This window comes from Crotalus tigris, unplaced genomic scaffold (genome assembly GCF_016545835.1).
Source record: "Crotalus tigris isolate CLP2741 ecotype Arizona unplaced genomic scaffold, ASM1654583v1 scf7180000024417.1347922, whole genome shotgun sequence".
NCBI lineage: Eukaryota > Metazoa > Chordata > Lepidosauria > Squamata > Viperidae > Crotalus > Crotalus tigris.
The window spans coordinates 1,022,420-1,046,636 of NW_024100583.1; the positions used below are offsets into that span (position 1 = coordinate 1,022,420).

Sequence of the window (24,217 nt, forward strand, 5' to 3'; positions counted from 1 at the left end):
TTATTTCAGGCTGAGCAGAACTCAAAACAAGATGGCTCCCTATTTATACATTCAAACTGGGTCGTTGTCAGCCAATGAATGCAACGTATTTTCCCGCTCAAATGCATCCTAGTCAGCCCTTGCAGATAGCAAGTCTGGCCCAGCAGGCCACATGATCTGCTAACGGTTTCAGGGCAGCTCCCTGCATCTGTTCCCAATTAAACTCTGTACATAACACTAAGCCACCAAGGAAAGTACATCCAATAGGAGCAACTAGTATTATTGTTATTAATTTCTTGGTTACAGAATAGAGTCGGGTGGGACCTTGGAGTTCTAGTCCAAACCCCTGCTCAGGCAGGAAACCCTACACCATTCCAGGCAAATGGCTGTCCAGTCTTTTCTTAAAAAGCTCCAGTGATGGAGCACCCACAACTTCTGAAGGCAAGCTGTTCCACTGGTTACTTGTTCTAACTGTCAGGAAGTTTCTCCTTAATTCCAGGTTGCTTCTCTCCTTGATTAGTTTCCATCCGTTGCTTCTTGTCCTGCCTTCAGGGGCTTTGGAAAATAGGTTGATCTTCTCTCCTTTGTGGCAGCCCCTCAAATATTGGAACACTGTCATCCTGTCGTCTTTTCTCTAGACTAGCCATATTCAATTTTTGCAACCCTTCTTTGTATGTTTTAGTCTACAGGCCCTTAATCATCTTTGTTGCTCTTCTCTGAACTTTTTTTTTTCAAAGACTCAGCCTCTTTTCCCATTGGGAAATCATAGGCATACAATCCTGAGATTGTGCTTCCATCCTGCCAAAAACCTGTGGTGCAAAGTCAAATCTATCTTTGCTGGATGTATGATCCCTGAAACGTATTTTCTGCATTTAATTTGATGTCACCGAACTTCATGTGGCTCTGTGCAGCTCACAATACACTACACAATGTAAAAACAATGTAGCAGGAAAACCAAACAAGAACAGAAGGACAAGCAGACACCCCAAAAACATCTGGCCAACATCTAATAACCAGTGGAGGGACTTTAAAGAACCCTAACCTGAGGACTGGGAGAAATGCATACCAATTAAAATTCACGTTTGTCCTGAATCTACTCTTTTCTCTGCTTGTCTCCACTTGGGCACACCTATCCAGAGGCCAGAATAGACCACAAATGTTGGTTTGTAAGAAAGTTCAACCATTCTGTAGAGGAGGGACAACTCTGACTTTTCAGCTCCCCTGTCCCATTTACCATTACACAAGAGCTGTTAAGCTCCTCATTTGCACAAGTTCAGATCCCTTTAACAGGCATGGTTAACAAGGCTTTGGATGCCCTACTAATTGTGGAGCGATAGGAAAGGCATTGAAGAGCTTCCAACACACCATGGCATTACTCCTGCCTTGCATTCCAATCCTTGTCTGAGCTATCAAGGCGGAGGGAGGACAGATTTGCATGTTAATGCCTTATTAACCTGGTGAGAAGTGTGGGAACAAAGAAAGAACTGTTCTCAACAATGCACAACAGATGTCTGGAATGGACGTTTTGGCAGGCAAAACATACGGTGGAGGTGGGCAATTGCTTGTGGTTATTATCTGTCGACCCACATGCGTGAACAGGATATAATAGGATGCTTGCTCATTCACCACCCAATACAAGCTAGGCTTGCTAGAAGGCTTAAGGAAACCTCTGCGCATGGAGAACGAATCAGGGATGAACAGCATTTACTTACATATATCTTGCGCTAAGTAAAAGCTCAGAATTTCTCTCGGCTCTGGAGATGGATTTGCCCCCTACATTTTTAGCCAAAAGTACAGAAGCAACTTGCCTCTGCTTTTTTTTGCCTATTTTTTTCTCCTCCCAGGAGATGATAGAAGTTAGGTAGACAGGTAGCTGCACTTCTTGGTCCTCGTACATGCATCCTTATAGTCTCCTGTACATAATAACTCTGGTCCTACTTTATGAGGTGGGACAGTATTCCAACAGGTCAATCTATTCTCTAAAGCATCTCAAGGCAGGACAAGAAGCAACGGATGGAAACTAATCAAGAAGAGAACCAATCTAGAACTAAGGAGAAATGTCCTGACAATTAGAACAATGAATCAGTGGAACGCTTTGGGTTCAGGCTTTCCCAATTTTGCCATCTGTTTTTAGCCGCAAACTTAATATTCACAAAAAATATAGCTCCTTCTTTCATTATTTTACTAACCCGCATAAACATCTCCTTCACCACTCCACAACGAAATTTCAAACTTGGTTTTCTTTGTTTTAGGAGATAAAAACAACAACAACTGGTGATCTGAAAATGTTTTTTATGTCCATAATTCAATTGGCTTATACTTTCTTTGGGTTACTCCTTTCTTCTCCCCTTTTTCTGTCAATCCACTACAATTTGCATTCATATTGCATAGGAAGTTAGTTTTTGTTCTCCTCTAAATGACCGTGAGCATTGATGAACACACAAAATGCATTATGTTCTACAAAAATCACGTAATCTAGGGCAGGGCTTTTCAACCAGTGGTACGGGTACCACCTGTGGTACATTGGCACCTGACAGATGGTACATGAACATCCTAGAAAAGTGGTAGCAGGGGAGGAGAATGAGTTGAACCAGTGGCAGTACTGTATAAGCCTGAGAGAGAGAGAGATGACTGGAGCTGCAGGGCTGTCAGGGCTCAGCACTGGGAAAAGTACCTACTTACCTACTATTTTGTTTTTTGTCAACTAAGAATAGACCCAGAAAAGACAATATTTATCACTCAGGGTTGAACTGTGGGGTTCTTGGTGCCCTCAAAGCTTGGTTGTTTTTGTCACCCAGCTAGGTAACATCATCAGTTGGAGTTTGCTTTCGGTTTATACACTAGTGGCTTGCCTGATCAGTTTTGGTGAGAGTGTTCTTGGTGTTAATTAGGTCAATCCCCATTAGTGGATAAACAGAGCAAAACCCACTCCTTTCTCCTTTATAATACCTATCTGAGTAATGAAACACCTGCAAGAAAACAACTAAGCTCAGAGAGCATCAAGGATTCCAAACTATAGTAGTGGCCAAAATTGTGAAAACCTTTTGGGGAAAAATGTATTTTTGAGGCTTGATGGCTAATAACACCACTTTCTTTTGGAGTAGTACCATAAAATTATATATCAATGGAAAGGTAATTTAATCGAGAATGTAATGCAACAAAGTTTGTTCAATTATCTGTACTGTATTCTGTGAAAGGTTATAGCCAAATAACCAGAAAAAGGAAGCACAACTTGCTTAGGTTGATATCAGGTAGCTTTCCTTCATCTGATGGTAGCCAATGAACACGAGTGTTTAGAGAGCCAATCAGGTGTCATCTTGTTTTGGCCATGAGCCAATCAGATCACAGTAGGATTCAGTGATTGATGTCATGTACTGAAGCTGAGAGGAGGACATTGGTCAGGGTGTTATGTGATCGCTATCAAGTTGGTTGGTTGTTTTTTTCCCCCTTTTCATTTAGTGAGCTTGTAAAACGTAATAAAATTAAAGGAATGATGCAAAAAGTTGATTGTTTGCCCAGAAAGCAATGTAAAATAGTATTATAAAGTGAACAAGGCTACAGTTATGAAGAAATTAGAAGAAAAAATGGTGGAAACTTAACCAAAGGTGGCATTTCTGCTGTACACTTTCCCCAAAAGGTTTCCACAATTTTGGCCACTATAGAGTTCAACCAGTGGTGAGATTCAGTCAGTTCGCACCACTTTAGCAGAACCGGCAGCTAATTTGTTGTTGCCCAGTCCCAGAATGGACCTCCAGAAGGGGCATCCACACAGAGAACTGGTTGTTCACGTATTTGAATCCCACCACTGAGTTCAACTATAGCCCTCTTTGGTTTCGTTTAGGAGTTATCCCAAATGCAAACTTGCTTTTTTTAATGATCAAAAGAACCATATAGCAATACAGTGTCAAGAGTGAAAATGTGGCAGCTATATTTTCATCTTGTCATTACAGTAAGGGAGGGGGGGAGAGAAATGAGGCTTTAGATAGGTTAGTTAGAGAAATAAAACCTCTCCCGTTCTGCAGATATTTGTTGAGACACAGATGTGTGGAATTTTTTTCAAGGACATTCTAACCAGATAAGATAACAGAATGAATGAATGAATGAATCTTTATTATCAAGGTATAACATGTATACAGTGAGATTGACTGAGCCTCCCTCCGTGCCCCCCACCACAACTCATAGTGACTACAACCCCATCAACTTACTGGTGGGGTTGTAGTCACTGGTGGGGTTGTAGTCACCCCACCAGTGACTACAACCCCACCACCCTGTGAGCTAATTGCACAGCATGCCGGCCTCATGAGTCTATCATGCGTAAAATTATGTCCCATTCAAGAGCCTGACAGCCCATGGATAGAAGCTGTTCTTCAGCCTGTTGGTACAGCTGGCTATGTTTCTATATCTCCTACCCAATGGTATGAGAGTAAAGAGGTACCAACCAGGGTGTGAGTCATCCCTGAGAATTTTCCTCACTCTGCCAAGGCAACGGGCCCTTGCAATGATGTCAGGGAACAGCCCACAATGTATTGTGCCCTGCTCACCACCCTCTGTAATACCTTCCTGTCCATGGCTGACAAGCCAGCCTAGGTTCTCAAAACAACAAGAAGGTGTTTACCTGAACTAGGAGGACATCTGGGAGGTTTGGCTGGGAATGTCCTTGTTCTATGCTTTGGTTAGATACCTTGGAATTTTAGAGTCAGTTTTTATTCACCCGTACCATGTCATGTATTCAATAAACCAGTAAGATCTTCAAAGAGGAAAATAATCCTGGACTTTATTTGGATGCACAAGCTGAAGGCTGACCTACAGTCTGTGTCTTGCATCTGGCATCTTCTGGGTTGACTGGCTCAGACAGGAGCTGATCAAGAGGGAGGGGAAAATATGGAGCAATTCCTTGGTTCTCCCACTGGAAAAATCAAGTCACCTCCAGGATGAACTCAAATGTTGTCTTGCTGTCCAGGAATTGGCAACAGTAGAACAGCTTGCCTCCAGAAATCGTGGGTGCTCCATCACTGGAGGTTTTTAAGAAGAGACTGGACAGTCACTTGTCTGGGATGGCGTAGATTCTCCAGCTCAAGCAGGGGGCTGGACTAGAAGACCTCCAAAGTCCCTTCAAGCTCTATTCTAATCTAAAAGGATTTCAAGTTGGTGTTTTGGGCTTATCTGCTTTAATAAAAAAATGACAGCAATCCGTCCCTTTGTCTGGGAAAGAAAAAGTGGAAGTGAGTACTGCTCTTCTCTCTGAAGTCAAGCCTAATTGCTTTATTAGGCTCTGCAGACTGAAATTTCCTTACCCTCGAAGTGTTTTATCCGAGGATGTGCAAAAAAAAAAAATGTACTACTTATTTCTTTTTTTAGTCTTTCCTTTTCTTTGTTGTGACAAACTTAGACAATGCACGATGTTTACAGTTTCTGGTCATAGGTTTCCTGGGGAAGATTAAAAAAAAAATAACAACATCCTGGAAGAAAACAATGAGTAACATCTGTGTATTGTTGGTCCAAAATAACAAACCTGTGTAATCCCCAAGGGTTTGAGCTCAACTTAAATTGGCTTTTCATTTTTTCTTGATAGAAATTTCAGACAATTATTTACTCTCGGCAAGGACAGAAATTCCATGATTTGATCTTCGTTTGGATTTCTGTCAAAATACAGAATCAGGTAGAGTTCTTGTTTCTGTTCTTGTTATGATGGTTATTGTTCATGCAAATGACCAGTCCCCAATAAAATTGACACATTGAAAAGCGTGCAATTACTCCCATTAAATCAAGTGCCTTATGGATGAACTTCTTACATCTGGCCTTACTACCAAGTGTAACTACAAGTTGGCTGAAAATCAGAAGGAGTTACCAACTAATGAATTATACTAAAAGTCATAAGCGTATATGAACTATAAAAACCTTCATTGGCTGCATGGAGTGGCTAAATGTATGTAGCGCTGGGGAGGAGACAGGATGAAAAGATCGAAAAGTTATGTAGGTACAGCAGGTACAGATAAAGTTATACATATATATGACACAGATAACAAATATCTTATCAGTTAGCAGTTGCAATGTGTTTAAAAAAATGGCTAATATCTTCTGAGATAGCTGGAAAACATTCTGCTGCTCAGTTGTGCAGGAGAAGTTTCTTTGTTCCAGAATAGTTATTTTTTTTTTACATCTGTATGGACTATCCTAGAAAGTAAAAATTCTCTGGTATTATTTTAGGCTGTTCCAAATCAGATGTCCAACTGGCATCCATTAATTTGTTCAGGACCATTAGTAATTGAGAACTATAATCCAATAATTGCTATGAAGGGAAATGATTATCTCAAGAATATTTTTTATGTTAAAAATATATGGAACATTGTTAGTGAAAGAGTCTCTCTCTCTCTTATCTATCTATCTATCTATCTATCTATCTATCTATCTATCTATCTATCTATCTATCTATCTATCTATCTATGTATCCAGTGCTTTTTTGTAAAAAAAAAAAAAAAAAAAGGTGCCAGAATTCACACACGTCATACAATCCGCCTTGCCTACCCTACAAGGTTCCATCCAAAAAAGGTGCCGGAACTCCATTCTGGGTGTTCTATGACAAAAAAAGCCCTCTGTCTGTCTGTCTGTCTGTCTGTCTGTCTGTCTGTCTGTCTGTCTGTCTAATCTATCTATCTCTGTCTTCTATCTATCATCTACTTATCTATCATATCTATCTATCTTTCTCTCTATATGTCTGTCTGTCATCTATCTGTCTGTCTGTCTGTCTGTCTGTCTGTTTGTCATCTATCTATCTATCTATCTATCTATCTATCTATCTATCTATCATATATCTAATCTATTAAAGTTTAGCAACTAATTGGAACCAGAAAGACTGCAGAAAGAAAGAAAGAAAGAAAGAAAGAAAGAAAGAAAGAAAGAAAGAAAGAAAGAAAGAAAGAAAGAAAGAAAGAAGGGAGGGAGGGAGGGAGGGAGGGAAGAAGGAAGGAAGGAAGGAAGGAAGGAAGGAAGGAAGGAAGGAAGGAAGGAAGGAAGGAAGGAAGGAATTAACAATGGGTTCTAAAGGGATTATCCTGTCCATATTTTTTTTTCAAGGATCATACTGTAGATACAGGTTAAAAAGGTGAACAAGTGGAACAAAGGAACCAAGTTCAAATCTTTTTCTATAAATGCATTTTTAGCTCCATCTAGTTATACTAGTCCATAGATCGTGAGCTCATTTTCAAATCTCCTCTCCCAGATTTCTAGAAATTGGAACTTCTGCTTACCTGATCTGCAGCCTCCACCCTTTGCAGTGAAGAAAACATGAAGTCTTTCTAGAGAGACAAATCTTCCTGTTCCTATTAGTTCTTTAGCATTTGAGTTTCCTGGGCTTTGCTTGTCTTCACCCCTCAAAAGATAGGTTGAATTAAACTGACAGATCAGATGTAGTTTTTCATTCTTCCATAACTAAACTTCTGGAGAGGAGCATTCTCCTCATTCCCACAGATCTAACTCAGAAATCATTTTTCTTTTATCTTTCAGGAAAACAAACAAACAAACAAACAAACAAACCTGGCCACAAAAAAAAAAAAAAAAATCTCAGCCCCAAGAAGTAACTCCAGAAGAGGAAATCTCCTTAATAAATTCAAGAATCCACTAACTTGCAGACATTCCCCCCCCCTAATTCATTGCCAATACTTTTTATTAATCAAAGTCTATGGATGGTGACTGCAGTGTGTGACTTTTGTGACAATAGAACATCTTCATGGCCTCGTGGTATCAGTTTCATTTGCCTCTTCCCACTTCCAATGCCTTTTTAATTTAAATTAGCTTATCTTCCCACTCCATTTGCATTTGCAGTGAAATGAAATGCACGCGAGGATCAATGTTGAGTCAGCAAGAAGTGTGCAAAATACTAACAAACAGTGAGTATGCAAAACGAGCTGCAAGAACACTACATAAGGGAGTGCAAAAGTGGGCTTGAAGCTCAACATCAAGAAAACCAAGATCATGGCATCCATCCCTCTCAATTCCTGGCAAATAGATGGGGAAGAAATGGAGGTAGTGATAGATTTTATCTTCCTGGGCTCCAAGATCACCACAGATGGGGACTGCAGCCAAGAAATTAAAAGACTCTTGCTCCTGGGGAGGAAAGCTATGGCAAATCTAGACAGCATACTAAAAAACAGAGATATCACCCTGCCAACAAAAGTACGTATAGTCAAGGCCATGGTCTTCCCAGTTGCAATGTCTGGCTGTGAAAGTTGGACCATAAGAAAGGCTGAGCACCAAAGAATTGAGGCCTTTGAACTCTGGTGCTGGAGAAGACTCCTGCGAGTCCCCTGGACTGCAAGGTGATCCAACCGGTCAGTCCTAGAAGAGATCAACCCCGACTGCTCTTGAGAAGGCCAGATCCTGAAGCTGAAACTCAAGTACTTTGGCCACCTAATGAGAAGGAAGGACTCATTGGAGAAGACCTTATGCTGGGAAAGATGGAGGGCAAGAGAAGAAGGGGACGACAGAGAATGAGGTGGCTGGATGGAGTCCCCGAAGCAGTAGGCGTGAGCTTAAATGGACTCCAGAAGATGGTATTGGAAAGGAAGGCCCAGAGGAAGGGGTCGCGATGGGTTGGACACGACTTCGCAGCTAACAACAACAACAACAGCTTAACAAATGCACATTAAAGAGCTTGATAGAATTAACACCAAAGATATGTGTAAATAACTTCAGCCTTCTCCTACTGCAAGCACCGCTAACCAATCACTAGTTACCTTGTTAACTGGCAAACCCAACTACGACTAACCATTAGCAACCATTTAAATCCCTATATAGTATGCATTTACAAGGTATCCTTGCAGGCAGAATAACCAAACACAATTACGGACACGCTAAAGGGTGGGAAACACAATCTGTTTTCCCCATGGAATGACGGTGAACAACGCAAAAGTTCATTCCTGTCAATATACTTTGCACGGGATTATTTTGTGACGGATTGTGGATTGTTGCCCAAATTGAAGTATTTTCAAGATGCTGTACGTTTGGAACGAAGACGCAGCTTCTCCAATTTGCTCAAGACGGCTGTTATTGAAGGAGGGGGAAGTGGAAATATGCAAAAACTTGCACTCTGAATCTTTCATCTCTCCAGCATTTGATTTACAGCTACTAAATAATTTGCCAAGTATAATTTGTAATTAAGTGCCTCCTCATTCATATGCAAGCACTAATGAATATCTGTCATCATTCTGTTGTTGTTAATAGTCTCTTCATTGCTATTCTGGAATATCTTTAAAGATCAGACCAATTTTTCAGCAGGTCAGTATTGTTAGTATTCTTTTTATTATTTAAAGAACTAATTTATTTTCTTTGCCACTGCGAGAGTTGTTCTTTTTTTGAAATGTAATAATAGAAGAAGAAACATATGTTTGCTCAATGGAGATGAACAGAAGACTTGAAAGAGATGGCGGATACAAAAACTCACCACAGGGTTATTGCATACCTACCAAAATCTTATCTAGAGAAAAGTTGAGTTCAGATCTGTTTTTTTTTCTTTTATGGATTGAAGTTCACCAGAGCTACAGTATAGGTCAGACTGTGAATTCAAACAAAAAACTCAGGAGAGATTCAGCATGATAGAATAGAACAGAACAGAACAGAATAGAATAGACCTGGAGGGGATCTTGGAGATCTTCTAGTTCAGGAGAACCTATACCTGTCTCTGACGGGTATGTCCAGTCTCTTCTTAAAAACCTCCAGTGATGGAGCACCCATGATTTCTGGAGGCCAGCTGTTCCACTGGTTGATTGTCCTCACTGTTAGGAAGTTCCTCTAGGTTGCTTCTCTCTTTGATGCAGTATCCAAGATCACACTTGGAATATTATATCCAGTTTTGGTCACCACCATATTAAAAAGATGTTGACACTCTAGAAAGAGTGCGGAGAAGAGCAACAAAGATGATTAGAGGACTGAAGGCTAAAACATATGAACAATGGTTGCAGGAATTGGGTGTGTCTGGTTTAATGAAAAGAAGGGGCTGCCACAAAGAAGAGAGAGCCAAGCTATTGTCCGAAGCGCCTAAAGGCAGGACAAGAAGCAATGGGTGGAAACTAATCAAGGAGAGAAGCAACCTAGAACTAAGGAGAAACTTCCTAACAGTTAGAACCATTAACCAGTGGAACAACCTGCCTCCAGAAGCGGTGAATGCTCCAACACTGGAAGTTTTTAAGAAGAAACTGGACAGCCATTTGTCCGAAATGGTATAGGGTTTCCTGCCTGAGCAGGGGGTTGGACTAGATGACCTCCAAGGTCCCTTCCAACTTTATCATCATCATCATAATCATCATTATTTTATTATTATTAAGGACTGGGATGATATGTCTACAACAGTCTTCCAATATGACAAGAAGCAATGGATGGAAACTAATCAAGAAGAGAAGCAACCTAGAACTATGGATAATTTTCCTGGCATTTTGAACAATTAATCAGTGAAACAGCTTGCCACCAGAAGTTGTGGGTGCTCCATCCTTGAAGGTTTTTAAGAAGACATTAGACAACCATTTGTCTGAAATGGTGTAAGGTTGTCTGATTGAGCACGGAGTTGATTAGAAGACCACTAAGGTCCCTTCCAATGCTGTTATTTTGTTTAAGCTATTGGGATAGAACTGTGGACACATGCATTCAGATCTATTCTCCACCTGATACAAATACAATAATAACCTTTGGGTTTTTTTTTTTTTTACATTGATATTTTTTTTATCAGTCCAATTATTTTAGTGTTCTAGTCCAGTTTTCTGTTATTGTTTTTACAAGATTTGCTGTAATGGTTTCTGGTTTTATAGTCATGTCTTTATCCTTTAATTATTCATATTGGACTGTTATAGACATTTTTTTGTGCTAGCTAGTCAATCACTCTAATGAAAATTACTATTACCTACCAATTATCAAGCTACCTATTATATCCATCCGTGGATCTATTAGGAATAACACTACATATTCTAGGGAAAGTTGCATGCAAACATGAAAGTTTTTAAGAAAACGTAGCAAAGATTTTGATGTGCTCAGGATACTCCATTATTAACTGGCCTTAGATAGCCCACATTGACTTGGTGATTCTATATAATAAGTTGTTGGGTCTCAGATGTAAAACCTACACTGAAGAAATGAAAAGCCATAAAAGGAATGATGATAACATCCATCCATCCATCCATCCATATCTTGTACATATTATTATGAATCTGACTACAGGCCTATCTGTAGAAGATTTCACAGAGAAAAATTTGGGTCAGAATTAGGGATAGAAAATCCATTGCCACTCCAGAATAACAACAATTGCAACAATTCTCTATCCTCCCTTCTGGAAACCTTGGGTAGAATAAAACTGGAGCCTAATACATTTGAATGCTCATGTGTGGAGAACTACAGTAGTGGCCAAAATTGTGGAAACCTTTTGGGAAAAGTGTACAGTAGAATGCCACCTTTGGCTAAGTTTCCACCAATTTTTCTTCTAATTTCTTTATAACTGTAGCCTTGTTCACATAATAATACTATTTGACATCACTTTCTGGGCGACCGGTCAACTCTTTGCACCATTACTTTAATTTTATTATGTTTTACAAGCTCACTAAATAAAAGAACACAAAAAACCCAAACCAACTTGATAGCGATCACATAACACACTGACAAATGTCCTCCTCTCAGCTTCAATACAGGATATCAATCACTGAATCCTACTGTGATCTGATTGGCTCATGGCCAAAACAAGATGACACCTGATTGGCTCTCTAAACATTCATGCCCATTGGCTACAATCAGATGAAGGAAAGCTACCTGATAGCAACCTAAGCAAGTTGTGCTTCCTTTTTCTGGTTATTTGGCTATAAAGTTTCATAGAATACAGTACAGATAATTGAACAAACTTTGTTGCATTACATTCTTGATTAAATTATCTTTCCATTGATATATAATTTTATGGTACTACCCCAAATAAAAAGTGGTGTTATTAGCCATCAAACCTCAAAAATACACTTTTCCCAAAAGGTTTCCACAATTTTGGCCACTACTCTATTGGGGACGTCAAGAGTCTGCAATGGTTTTTGTGTATTCATGTGAGTCCATGCAAGGTATTTGATATTGCTTGGTCTTTATATTAATCCAAAATCTCTAAGATTTGGATTTACTTACTCGGTCTTTCTCAGCATGAAGAGGAAGAAAAAGACTGAACAGAGATAAAAAGTATGGGGTTTTTCATGCATGTTTATGGGCACAAAGAGGTGGGAAGTCATTTTTTTTTTAATTTCTCCCATGAGTTATAATAAAAAACACTTTAGATTTCTGGACTACACAGTGAGGCAGGATTAAAAGGGAAAAAAATGTACCAGCTTAGGTGAGCAATAATTATACATTCTGTGTGAGATGAAAAACATTCTGATGGAATCCTGTTAAGTCATTTCATCACATATAACAGAATTGCTGTGTACAGCATTAATAAAACGAGTTAATGGAATTTATTTTGTCACAAACACTATGGTTTCGGAGCCCTGATGCTAGACTATGAGAAATCGGCACCTAACCATCTTTTAAAGAACTACAGTAACTTTAAGAAGGTATGAATAAGCACTATTAAAGAACAGAAATCTGTTATGCAAGGCTTTTGGAAAGCATCTGATAGGAGAAAATGCACAAAAGAAAGCTATGTACATCAATTATTTTTGCTTCTTTCCCTAATTGGTAAATTATCGAGGTGTACATTGCTTTTGAGGCCAGACAGGATAAGAATGCAATTTTCTGAAAATTTCCTGCAGCAAATTAACATGTTGCAATAGATCTACATTATCTATGAAACAACAGAGGTGATATGATAGCAGTCTTCCAATATCTCAGGGGCTGCCACAAAAAAGAGGGGCTAAATCTATTTTCCAAAGCACCAGAAGGCAAGACAAGAAGCAACTGAGGGAAACTAATCAAGGAGAGAAGCAACCTAGAACTAAGGTGAAATTTCCTAACAGTGAGAACAATCAATCAGTGGAACAACTTGCCTCCAGAAGTTGTAGGTGCTCCATCACTGCCTGGAATGGTATAGTCTCCTGCTTGAGCAGGGGATTGGACTGGAAGACCTCCAAAGTCCCTTCCAGTTCTATTCTGATTGATAAATAGCAAGTTATTGGTATGTGATAATTTCACCCAGTCATTTACAATATAGACCAGTGGTGGCAAACCTATGGCACGGGTGCCAGAGGCGGCACTCAGAGACCTCTCTGTGGGCACGCGCACTGTCGCCCCAGTCCTAGGCCTTCACCTGGGTTTTATAAAACCTTTTCACTTTAGGCCTCCACCACCATGTGCAAAAAAAAAAAAAAAAAAAGGTTCAATCAGTCAATTTCAACTTCTTGCAGGGAAAAAAAGATCTTGCAAAATTGGAATTGATTGATTGAACTTTCCCACCCAGTCTGCCATTACCACCACAGCCACGCCCACCCAATGGGCCACGCCCACCCAATTGGCCACACCCAGCCAATGAGCCACACCCACCTGGCACTCGACGATGCATAAGTGGGTTTTGGGTTGCAGTTTGGGCACTCAGTCTCTAAAAGGTTCGCCATCACTGATATAGACTATGGAAGTCAAAGAGATCTGTTGTGGATCCTCTGTATGTAAATTAGTCTACAAAAATAGTCTTTGCTGTGAATGAACAGGCATGTAACACACAGTGTTGGCTAACAATTACTGCAAATTATGGATATGGATATTAAAGATGAATGAAAATGAATGTTTATTAGGCAGATGGCTTTTCTGTCTTCCTAAATATATTTGTTCTACAAAGGATAATAGTTTTAGTTAACAGATCGAGGAAGAGACGAAGGGAAAAACATGATAACAGTTCCAGACCACAATTCATATTTTAAGAAAAGTTGAGAATGCAACATGCGTATGCAAAGAAAACAAAGAGGTGGACAATATATATATTTGCTCAAGGAAAGTTATGAACAGATGTGCAGATGTTTACATTATGCAAGGGCTGGGTTAGTTTTTTTTAAAAAAAAAAGTAGAAAATTTGTCAGAACAATTTTTGCATGTTATTATCTCTGATGTTGAGTCTGTCTGGATTTAAACTGAAAGATTTACACGTAGTACATATGTCTATGGAGATTCTCAGTCATCCCAAAGGTGCTGTCATGGTTCCGACAGATGAAACTCCTCAAAAAACTTCGAAGCATTGTTTACCTTAAAGAATCCTTATTCGAGTAGCATAGCATCGGCACGTACATAGGCAAAGCCAAAATCTGAATTCCCCTCCCCTGAGCACATAGTATCAAAGCACAATTCCCTCCTCTAATTAACAGTCCTAAATCACTTTCTCCAATTAGTTTGAAATGCAGGCTTTCCCTCCTGTTCTTCAATCCGCCATTCCTTATCATCTCTTATTTAAAAAAAAAACCTTGGTTCTCACACTAGTTACAGTATTGTTATGTCTAACTAAACTCCCATGCACATTCCTCCTCCTCCTCCCCTCCCAGTATCATCTAATTCTAACTCTAATTCTAAGAGTAAAACATAAGAAGGAAAATGGCTGCCTCTCCATATGTTGTCAAAGCAAGAACACCCGATGTTAGCAGCGTTGACAGGTGCCTTTTTTTTTTCTTTTCAATAGGCAAGTGGACTATGTATTTCTTTGAAGATGTTTTGCTTCTCATCCAAGAAGCTTCTTCAGTTCTGAACTGAAAAGAAAAGAAAAGCATCTTTGGGACATGTGCAGGAGAATTATTTTTCTGTAGAGAATATACTATTTTTTTTTTTTTAGATCACAAAGAGAGCTGTCTATGGCTGGTGATGCCAGCTTCAAAAAAGAGAGAGCCATCACCAGTTCTCTAAATTCTTCTGAAAGTTACTGTATGTACGGATCGGAACTAGAAAAGCATCCTCCGTTTATCATCTTTCCCCTTCTCATCAACTTTTTGGCACATCCAGCAGTATCAGAAGAAGAAGAAACTCTTTGTTCTCTTGACCCTCCGTTTATAGCTGGTCTTGCCAAGTTAGGAAAGTCTTAACGGTCTTTTGGGAAATGCAGTTTTCTTAAAAACTGTTGACTTTCCAAGCCCTAGTATGTATTATTTTTTCTTTAATTGTCCAGCTACCCCTTTGATCACTGCTGTATGCAAACTCCCACCCTTTCTTCAGTTCCAGCATCCTATTTCAACATTTTGTGGCACGGTTTGTAGCTAAAATGGAGCTGTTTAGTTTTACAGTTAAAATCCGACGTTTAAAAAAATAGCTTTAAACATTTAACATCTTCACATTGCATGGATGTTATTTTATGATCAGTTGCATGTCACTTTTTAAAATACTTTTCACTGGTGTGCCAAAATATAATACACAGAAATAAAAAGAAAAATTGAAATAAAGGGAAAATAGGGGAAGAAAAAGTATAAGGTAAAAGGAAGACGAAAAAGAAAAGCATTGACTTCCAACTCTTTTTGGCACAGTAAAATAAGTTAATAACATTCAACCTCAACTTTTTACTTTTACACAATAATATACACTAGCCATTGTTTCTATAACAATAAACCTATCTTATCAAAAAAAATGAAATTTCATTTTTTCCCCACCTTAAGTGCCAAATGCAAAAGTGGTTTCCAAGTAGAAACAAAAAAAAAAAAATATGTAAACTAATCAAGGAGATTAGTGATCTAAAACTAAGGAGAATTTATCTGACAGTTAGAATAATTAATCAGTGGAATGATTTGCCTCCAGAAGTTATGAATGCTCCAACACTGGAAGTTTTTAAAGAATAGATTCAACAGCCATTTGTCTGAGATGGTATAGGTTCTCCTGCTTGAGCAGGGAGCTGGACTAGACATCCAAGGTCACTTCCAGATTCTATTCTATTCTATTCTATTCTATTCTATTCTATTCTATTCTATTCTATTCTATTCTATTCTATTCTATTCTACTCTACTCCACTCTCCTCTCCTCTACTCTACTCTATTCAGTCTAGTCTAGTCTTATTAGTTTCATTTTATTTTGAAAATATGATTTATTTTCATTCTGCCCTAAAGACTAATGTGGTGTAGAGAATCTCTAGTCCTACTCCCAACTACTTCTGCTCTCTCAATTTTCCCTACTCGTTGACTACAACCCTAGTAGACCATTTAATACAAGTCCCTTTTCTAAACAATTTCTCCAGCACGTTTGAATCTTATTGTTGTCTCTACGATGACATGTTTTGAGTCTGTTGAATGGGGTCTAGTTGAGCACTGCAATTTTTCACCTTGGGCTCACAGTTCCGGCATACACTTAGCTGTTCTTGACTTTATCTAGACTGGAGTTAACCCTGATTAAGGGAGGTAGGTATTTAGTGCAGGATAGAGTAATAGCAGTATGGGGTAAGAGTAATCAGAGTTTGCTTTCTCCAGGTTCTGAAGACGCATCATGTTCTGCTAAAACTAAGGTTAATTAAAAGGCTCAGCAGTAATAGCTGAATTAATAGAGGCAACATAACTTCATTTTCACTGAGACGTTTGACTGTATCCATAAGCAAACATTGAAAGCACATTCTGTCTTGAGGCAATGGATCAGAATTGTTACAGTAGTGGCCAAAAATTTGGAAACCTTTTGGGAAAAGTGTATAGAAGAAACGGCACCTTTGGTTAAGTTTCCACCAAGTTTTCTTCTAATTTCTTTATAACTGTAGCCTTTTTTCACTTAATAATACTATTTTACATCAGTTTCTGGGCGACCAGTCAACTCTTTGCACCATGACTTTAATTTTATTATGTTTTACAAGCTCACAAAAAACGCGAACCAACTTGATAGTGATCACATAACACACTGACAAATGTCCTCCTCTCAGCTTCAATACAGGACATCAATCACTGAATCCTACTGTGATCTGATTGGCTCATGGCCGAAACAAGATGACACCTGATTGGCTCTCTAAACACCCACACTCATTGGCTACAATCAGATGAAGGAAAGCTACCTGATATCAACCTAAGCAAGTTGTGCTTCCTTTTTCTAGTTATTTGGCTATAACTTTTCATAGAACACAGTACAGATAATTGAACAAACTTTGTTGCATTACATTCTTGATTAAATTATCTTTCCATTGATATATAATTTTATGGAACTACTCCAAATAAAAAGTGATGTTATTAGCCATCAAACCTCAAAAATACACTTTTTCCCAAAAGATTTCCAACAATTTTGGCCACTACTGTACATAAAAAGCCATCATTCTGGTAGACCTAATCAATAAAGATTGCTTATTTCAATAGCTTGAAAGGGTTATTGGAGGAATAACATGTTCTTCTTCCCCTTCATGGCAATTGCTATTAAAGTTTAGGAGAAAAGTGAATTTGACCTGCATTCTGCAAGCAAGGATCAAAGAAATCCATTTTCATTAGAGAGTGCCTCTAATTTACTCCAAATGTATGAGATGTTTCCACCTGATTTGTAACTTGCTAATTAGGAAGAGGCAGATTTTGTTAGCATCTGAAGTCCTTGTAAGTCTGACATTTGCTAAGGTAAAATCTTGAGGGGGTTGATGTTTTGCTTAAAACCAGGAGAACATTCCAAAGGGACTTGGGAACAGCCATGGATCCCACAGCTTCCTGGGCCTTTGAAGTCAGATAAAACCAAGTGCAGCTTTTTTACAGATGGATTTTATATCCCGGGGCAATTGGATCAGTGTACTACTGTGTCATTTTTATGTAAGTGAGCAGAAAGCAGTAAAGGGCAAAGGCAAGGCAGATGCAACAATATTGCTATAGATTTATTACCCAGCCCAAAATGGAATTGAATGTTACAGCCTCAAACTTTCTCATAATACCAAAAGCCACCAAGCAGGGGTTGTAAAGTCAGAGAGCTCTCTTCTCTCACTCTTATGCTGAGAGAGAGGTTTTTGGTTTTTTTTTGTTATTTAAACCTGCATAAATCTTTTGAAGCTTGCACACTTTCTTCCTCTCTCTTTAGTAGAAGCATCAACTTGATTAGCACTAGGATGGATTAGAGTCGTCTTTAAGCAGCTGTGAAGTATGTAGATGGACAGAGAGAATAAATTTGCCCTCTCTTTTATTTGTTTATTTAATATCATATGCTTATAAGCCCTGTAAGTAGACTTTAAGCCAGTCACACATCTTGGAAAGCTGAAAGAGCCCATCAAGAGCACAGGAGAAGAGTTGGAGACCAAAGTAATCAAAGGTGAAGGAGGAGGAGAATCAAATAGTCAAATAGTCACACTGGAAATTCTTTTCTGTCCTTTTTCTACATAAATAATCAGAAGCAAAACATTGAGAGGGCCTATCTCCTCAAGATGTGCCATCAAAGGTCCCACTTACATTGTTGAATATGAAATGTTAAAGACAAACACAGAAGGAAACATCTGGAGATGTTTGGTTAGTCGTGGCTGAAAATAGGATGCTTGCCATCTTGACTTTGTTGAACTGTTCAATTTATTTCCATCTTAAGGTCAAACTGAGGGACAAGTATAATTGTGTGCAAGCGAATCAACAATTTTGCATCCTGTTTGTAAGATCCTGAAACATCTGGCTGATCACCCATGGAAACAGGATGTCAAACTGGACCTTCTTCTTATCTACAAAGCATGTTTCTCGTTTACTTAGTCTTCTCTTTTGAAGTAGAAAAAAAAAGGAAATTGTAAGGTTAAATAGACAAGGTTATTATATTTAATTCCTCAGAAACCAATTTTATCAATAAGCAGTTTCTGGATACAAAAAAAAAAACAAAACAGTATTTTTTTCATGTTATATTTCTTTTAATAATGGTGTCCCATGCGGTATTCATTTAATTTACAGCTGAAGCATGGATTGTTTAAGAGCTGAGGCCAAAAAGGAAGATACCAACATAAACATATATAGATGACGGCTATTAATCTTGCACTCTCAGAAGCTTCCTTGTTTACTCAAAGCTAGAGGATAAAGATAGGTGGGAATAACAGTAATTTCACAGGAATAGAAACACTTTCATCTGATTGATCAGATTCCAAATCCAGCATTCCTAAACCGTTTCCTTAAAGAAGCCAATTTAGGAACACTTAAATAAAGAAGAGAGAAGTCACACGCAGGCTTTCTCACCCCTACCATTCTATATATCCCAGGCAGGAACTGGATCAAACCATTTGTCTCTTGATTCTCACCAGAAGGGCCAGAACTGAAAGTAAATCTGCTGTAAAAGAAGTCAGAATATAAAACATGTTTTATATATATATAAAAATATAAACATGTTTTTGAATAAAAACATAAAAAAAACCATGTTGGGACTCTGAAAAGAGCACAGAGAAGAGCGACAGAAATGATTAGGGGGCTGGAGCCAGAACATATGAAGAATGGTTACAGGAATTGGGTATGTCTCATCCAATGGAAAGAAGAACTAGGGCAGTGGTTCTCAACCTGTGGGTCGGGACCCCATTTGGGGTTGAATGACCATTTCACGGGGGTCACCAAACAATGCAGTCGGCCATTTTTTTCCCCTTTTCCTTAGCTGTGCTACTCCCTTTTATTCTATTGGCTTTTGAAAGCCAATAGAAGAGACTCTCTTGAATAGAGTCTAATTCTATTGGCTTTCAAAAGCCAATAGGAATTGTCCAGGCTGTCTCTGCCTGCTGAGCCAACCAAAAGTCCCATTCTGCAAACGGTGCTGCACCGGTTGAGTAGTCCTCGACTTACGACCGATTGAGTAGTCCTCAACTTACGACCGGTTGGGGGTCACGGCATTAAAAAGGTTGAGAACCACTGAACTAGGGAAACATGATAGCAAGTGTTCCAATATTTGGGGTTCTCCCACAAAGATGATGAGTCAAACTATTTCCCAAAGCACCAAAAGGCAAGACGAGAAACAATGAATGGAAACTAACTAACCAGGAGAGAAGCAGACTAGAACTAAGGAGAAGTTTCCTAATGTTGAGAGTAATTAACCAATGGGACAGCTTCTGGAAGTCGTTACTTTTTATATTTCTCTTTTTTCTTTATTATTTATTTTGCTGTACTTTTGTTCTCTCTCTCTCTCCTCTCTCCTCTCTCTCTCTTCTCTCTCTCTTCTCTCCCTCTCTCTCTCTCTCCTCTCTCTCTCTCCTCTCTCTCTCCTCTCTCTCTCTCCTCCTCTCTCTCTCCTCTCTCTCTCTCCTCTCTCTCTCTCCTCTCTCTCTCTCCTCTCTCTCTCTCCTCTCTCTCTCTCTCCTCTCTCTCTCTCTCTCTCTCTCCTCCTCTCTCTCTCCTCTCTTCTCTCCTCTACGCTCCTTCCTCTCTCTCTCCTCTCTTCTACTCTCTCCTCTCTATCTACCCTCTCTCTCTCTCCTCTCTCTCTCTCCTCTCTCTCTCTCCCTCCTCTCTCCTCCTGCCCTCTCTCTCTCTTCCTCCTCTCTCTCTCCTCTCTCTCCTCCTCTCTCTCTCTCTTTCTCTATTCTCTCTTCCTCTCTCTCCTCCCCCCCTCTCTCTCATCTCTCTCTCGTCTCTCCTCTCTCTCTCTCCTCTCTCTCGCTCTCTCTCCTCCTCTTCTCTCCTCTCTCCTCTTCTCCTCCTCCTCTCCTTCTCTCTCTCTCCTCTCTCTCTCCCTCTCTCTCTCCTCTCCTATCTCTCCTCTTCTCTCCCCTCTTCTCTCTCTCCTCTCTCTCTCCTCTCTCTCTTCTCCTCCTCCTCTCTCCTCCTCCTCTCTCTCCTCACTCTCTCTCCTCCTCTCTCTCCCTCCTCTCTCTCTCTACTCTCTCTCCTCCCTCTCTTCTCTCCTCCTCTTTCTCTCTCTCCTCTCTCTCTTCCCCCCCCCCCTCTCTTCCTCTCTCTCCCTCTCTCTCTCTCTCTCTCCTCCTCTCTCTCCTCCTCTTTCTGCCTTCTCTCTTATCCTCTCTCCTCTCTCTATCCTCTCTCTCTCCTCATCTCTATCCTCTCTCTCTCTCTTTCTCTCTCCCTCTTCCTCTCTCTCCCCTCTCTCTCTCCTCCTCTCTCTCTCTCCTCCTCTCTCTCCTCCTCTCTCTCTCTCCTCTCTCTCTCCTCTCTCTCCTCTCTCTCCCCCCCTCTCCCTCTCTCTCTCTCTCTCTCTCTCTCTCTCTCTCTCGTATCTATGAAGTGACCAAGGCTCAAATTCAACTTGAATGAGATTTTATTTCTCGCTTTCTATATGTAGAAGACATACTCTAGAGTTCTTAGGACAAAATGATCCAGACATATTGTTGTTCTCCTAACCCATGCTCAGTTTCTATATTAACATTTAGGTCTCTTTCCAGGAAAGCTGCCCTTCTATAAAAACTGCCCTTTTAGCAGCTGGTATGGTAAAGAGCGTATTATGATAATATAAGAAAATGAGGCACATGTGTATTTATTTCTCAACTTGAAAAAGTTATTTTCATAAAACAGCTGACAACAGCAGTGCCATTTTGAAATATCCAAACTAAAAATGCCTGTTGAGCTTCAGGTCACTTAAGTGCAAAAACATATCTTCTGAAAAAGAAACCTATAAAAATATCTCAAGAAATGCAGAACCATGTATGCTTCAGTTTTTAATTGTTAAAAAAAAACCCCAAGCATGCACTTCAAAGACAATTAGATAATCACTTAGATTGATTATACCTGAATGAAATGCATACAATGGGATTTTGGCAAGAATCTGATGCATATAGAAGCAGATCAACACATTTTTTTTAATGATTACAGAGAGTTTTTATGTCTAAATGCCCTTTTCAAATGAATCTGGTATTATAGTTTGAAATTCACAATGAATGGGCCCTAAGCTATTGGGCTGATTTAATTTCCATCGTAAAATGTATACACTGTTTAAAATAAATGTAATTATCATATTCCTATATTTACTATGGAAGTAGAAAGAATTTTTTTTTTTGAGGGCAAATGTTAAGGAGATTCAGAGGATATTTTATTTCATTATGAGGGATTTTCTTCACTCTCTTCCAGCACTGATGATATTACCTAGTTGGGTAATGAAACATCTACAAGAAAACAACCAAGCTCAGAGAGCACCAAGGACCCCACAATATAACTATCATCTCTTGCCCTTGAGGTGATATAGTGAGAGAGGCATTTGATAAAGTCTTTTTTTCAGTCTCTGTCTTCAGCTAGTTATACAATAAGGAAACAAATGCTCAGCAATTCCAGGGCGTTATCTTGCAGAAGTGAATGATGAACCCAACTCATTCAGACTTCTGGATGCAGTGAAGCAGTGGTAGGATTCAAATACCTGAATAACCGGTTATCTGTGTGGATGCACTTCCAGTGGGCTGTTCTGGGCCTGCGAGGCCTCCCTAGCTCAGAACAGACTTCCGGAAGTGTCATCCACACACTTCCGGCAGTCCATTCTGAGCCTTGCGAAAAAGGGCTAGGGCAGGCATGTCAAACTTGCGACGTCATGTGACGCCGTGTGACATGATGTCACGGAGCTTGACATGCCATTGCCGGCAATGGGGCGAGAGCTTTTTTGCCATTGCCAGCAATGTCGCGGAGCTTTTTTGCCATTGCCGGCAATGGGGCGACACGGCTCCGGTATGATGAAACTGGTCCGTGGGCCAGCAGTTTGACACCCCTGGGCTAGGGCATCAGCCGGTTTGCTGAAGTCAATAAAAAACTAGTTACCGGTTCTACCGAACCCGTGTGAACCAGCTGAATCCGACTGCTGCGGTGAAGGACAAAGTAATATAGAGCAATTCAAACTTCCAACGCATAAGCATTACAGATCTCCAAGTAGCCATTTTGGAAAAAACAAAAGCTACCAGCACCCTTGGATAAGAGATTGCTGAGATATCAGAACATTTCTAGCAATTTCAGATGTCCCTAACAGTGGGATTAAAAAGCAACAACCACTTGATGTAATCAAGATCTCATGGAGTATTAATACCACTTTACAATGCCTTGGTAAGGCCACACTTGGAATACTGCATCCAGTTTTGGTCACCACGATGTAAAAAAAGAAGTTGAGACTCTAGAAAGAGTATAGAGAAGAGCAACAAAGATGATTCGAGGTCTGGAGGCTAAAACATATAAGGAACGGTTGCTGGAATTGGGTATGTCTAGTTTAACGAAGAGAAGGATGAGGGGTGACATGATAGCAGTGTTCCAATATCTCAGGGGCTGCCCCAAAGAAGAGAGAGTCAAGCTATTCTCCAAAGCACCAGAAGGCAGGACAAGAAGCAACAGGTGGAAACTAATCAAGGAGAAAAGCAACCTAGAACTAAGGAGAAACTTCCTGACAGTTAGACCAATTAACCAGTGGAACAACCTGCCTCAAGAAGCTGTGAATGCTCCAACACTGGAAAATTTTAAGAAGAGACTGGACAGCTATTTGTCTGAAATGGCATAGGGTTTCCTGCCTGAGCAGGGGATTGGATTAGATGACCTCCAAGGTCCCTCCCAACTTTATGGATCATCGCACAGTCAGCCAGATGTTCAGACTGGATTTGGCATTTTGTCTACCTATCAAGTCCTTACCCAGGACCTGGGATAGGCAGATGTGGATGTTTGATGGTATTACAGATATCATCGCAGGATGGAAGCAGTTCCTAGTAAGGCCGCCTTTTGCAATTGACATTATTATTATTATTATTATTATTATTATTATTATTATTATTATTATTATTATTATTTGGTATGTATTCAGGTTTTGTCCAAAACCTTTCACAACTGTATGTCTCTAAGGCTCAGGCTTCAGATTCCATTTGGAATGGCCCACACTTAATTCATTGTTATCTTGACTCTTTGAATACTTTTCTGCCAGGCTTAATATTCTCTATGTTTTCTTTGCTCTTACGTGTTTTTAATATGCTAAATACCATTTTAAGACATTTTGGGTTTAGGTTGTCTTTGGGTGAACGAGGAGTAAATCTGATAAGAGGGTTCACACAACCTATATTTTTTCTAGATTGCTTAACTTTGGTTAGCAGATACTGGCATAAAGTAGTTTGATATTTCTCAAGTAATAGAAAGGGGAAGATATTTTCTAGCTTTTTTTGGGGGGGAGGAGGAGAACTTCTCTTCAAAATCCTAGTTTGGTGGGAAGATATATTTTTTTTCATCCTCAAATCTAATAATTCCACCAACTCTTTGATCAGCTATATAATTTAGATCCAATTTAATTTAGAAAGAGTTGTTCATGTAAGTGTTTCCAATTGCAATCAATTGGCCTTGAAACTAGTCGGATTGTGATGAAAATGATAATTTATTATTAGTCTATTGGTATAAAAAAACATGCAAGTGCTGCAAGCTAATATGCAGACACTTTAGCTGCTGGTGCTAAGATGCATTTCAGATGTTGAGTCTGAACAAACTTACTT

The 24,217-nt window shown here is 39.5% G+C and overlaps 1 long non-coding RNA gene across 2 annotated transcripts in view; it reads left to right on the forward strand.

Moving 5' to 3' along the window:
- LOC120301973 overlaps positions 1 to 8,052 on the forward strand; it is a 49,263-nt gene extending 41,211 nt beyond the window's left edge. For both annotated transcript variants that reach the window (XR_005555078.1, XR_005555079.1), the window contains exons 2-3: positions 5,552 to 5,638; positions 7,483 to 8,052. This is a non-coding gene — a long non-coding RNA (uncharacterized LOC120301973). The remainder of the gene's footprint in view (positions 1 to 5,551; positions 5,639 to 7,482) is intronic.
- The last annotated feature ends 16,165 nt before the right edge of the window (positions 8,053 to 24,217 follow it).